This window comes from Penaeus chinensis, chromosome 23 (assembly GCF_019202785.1).
Source record: "Penaeus chinensis breed Huanghai No. 1 chromosome 23, ASM1920278v2, whole genome shotgun sequence".
Classification (NCBI taxonomy): Eukaryota; Metazoa; Arthropoda; class Malacostraca; order Decapoda; family Penaeidae; genus Penaeus; species Penaeus chinensis.
Genome location: NC_061841.1, coordinates 10,007,589 through 10,010,088, shown reverse-complemented (window position 1 = coordinate 10,010,088; position 2,500 = coordinate 10,007,589).

Genomic DNA, 2,500 nt, shown 5'->3' with positions numbered 1-2,500 from the left:
TGTGTGTGTGTGTGTGTATGTGTGTGTGGGTGTGTGTGGGTGTGGGTGTGTATGTGTGTGTGTGTGTGTGTGTGTGTGTGTGTGTGTGTGTGTGTGTTTGTTTGGTTGTGTGTGCGTGTGTCTGTGTACGTGGGTGTGGGTCTGTGGAGTGTGTGATGACAATAATAGTAGGATCATTGACCAAGAAGCAGCGTATACAACTAACAGATTCTGATTCTACAAAGGCATTTCGCAAATTATCGTGTAACCTTCTAACGACAGTCCTATGCCGAAAGGATAGATAGTATTCCCGTGTCTATTCTGGAGGAGGGTTCACAGTCTCTGCGGAAGTAAATGTGTGAATGGGCGGATTTGACAAGCTTATTCCCAAAGCCTTGGGTGAGTTGCTCTTGCCTGTCGTCCAATCGTCGCACTGCAAACCTTACCAGCGTTTGGGGCGTAGCTGCGGTCAAGGTCTTGGCTGTGGTAAAAGTGGGCGAGGATGGTTCGACACTCTTCTGCACGGCCTCCAGACTGGCTCGCTTTGCTGTTTTGAGAGCGGAGTGCCACGCTGGACACACGTACTCCTCTGGCAGTAGAGTTGGAACAGTGGTCCTCATTTGCACCGAAGGACAAGCACGAAGAGTCGTTTGGATGCCTGGGTTATATGGCCCCGCGTGGTCAGCCATAAAAGGCTCGAATTGATGACGAATCCGATCATTTTGCATGATGCAGATGTAGATATTTAGAAACGACACGTCTCTTCTAAGGAAACTGATGTTAAGCACCTCACACTTGCTAGGGTTTGGAATGAGTTTGAATTCCTCACACTGCAGGTGAGCTGAGGTGATTTTGTGTTGAAGTTTTTGCATAGATAGCGACGTCTTCCACAAATTTTATTTTGCATGGCGAGTGGAGTAGAAGACGTGGTTGGCAGCCACATAGATTTCTCGCCGCCTTATCCCGCATATTTCCTCCCATCTATGAGGATGGATGTTATGAATGTAATATCTGCGTCCGAGGTGGCGTAGGTGGGTCTCAGCCACAGTGATCCACTGTTGTAAATTTAAGTATGACACATTGTCCAGCTGTTCAAAGGCCTTCAGCTCGGCGTTCATGAGGTACACCATTTACAGTGTGGCGGAGGAGCCCTTCATGAAGGGTTGCCAGACTGCTGGCCATCGATGAGATGCCGTATGGCAGCCGGAGTGAGGCTCGCCACGTGGTCCTCTGACGTCTTCTCGAAGGTGTGTGTGAGTGCAGCTGTTCTAGGTAGGCAAAATAAGCCACCTTTTGCCGCGCTATCACCGTTGAAGCCTTCCATCATGTAGAGGAGGTTCCGGTTACTGGTATCTATTTACTGGTATCTATGTGCTTGGCTCGAGGGTTGGGTAGATGTGCATATTGCAGCAAGGTGTTTGTTTATCGCCTTTGCAATTTGGTCCGGGATATCAAGGTTTAGAAGCGGGAGGTTCACTGGTTCAATTAACACTGTAATGCATTTGTTTAGTCCACTTGCACTTTGCACGCGAAGTATTCATAATTAGCTTGTTTGTTTCCTTTTTATTGTGCGATTTAGTTCCCGATATCGCTCCGTTTGATGGCATGTAGTATTTTCTTGTTGCTATAGTTGTTTCTATAGTTTGTATAGTTTCTAAAAATGATTAATCCACTATCGTGATCCAGAATCAACAAAGAGGTTCATCCAGTGCCTTGGTTATAAGTTCCTCTCTTCCCGTGGTGCTCACAGTAAGGGTTTTACTGTTGGTCACATTGGCTGCAGGGGGGAACTTCTTGGCGTTGATTGGCCCACGGTACATTGTTATCAGACCAATTATGTTTCTTCTGTGCTGAGGACTTGTCGAGGTGGGTCTGGTAGTGGTTGCATGGTGTAAATCCAGGTATTTATTCTCAGGGATGCGAGTTTCTATGAAGTTCTCCTTATTATATTTTGATGTGCCTCAAAGAAGTTTCCGGAACTTCTACTTCGCCTTGAAGTCTTATCCCTTACAGGTAGATATATTTTTTCATCAAATCTAAACCCTCAGATGTCTGGCTACTCTAATTTTACAGAACCTTTGCTTCTGCCTATATCTGCTGTCCGGTCTGTAGTCTTCAGCAAGTGCAGGTCATCAGCTGAATGGCTCTTTCAGAAACCACATTTTCTTGCAGATAACATGGTTTCTATTGAGATGCATGTAAGCCAAATCACTATCATATTCTTTAACTAAATTTCTCTAGGGGCAACACATTCTAGTTTCCATTGTTCAGGCCACTTGTACAAGTTCAGATAAGAACTGAACATTCTAGTTAGAGAAGTAGACAGTTCCTTAGTGCACCTCTCAAGAAACAAAGTATCTACATCCAGAAGGAACCTCTCTACCTTTGTCACGTTTGTTCTTATTCGATATCTTTTCTTACTGCATAAGATACAGTGGTGGTTTTTGTTCATGATTTGGACTCGTCATTGCCAAGGCGAAATAGCTGGCTGGAGCATCAATCAGTCTGAGCTTGATGCCGT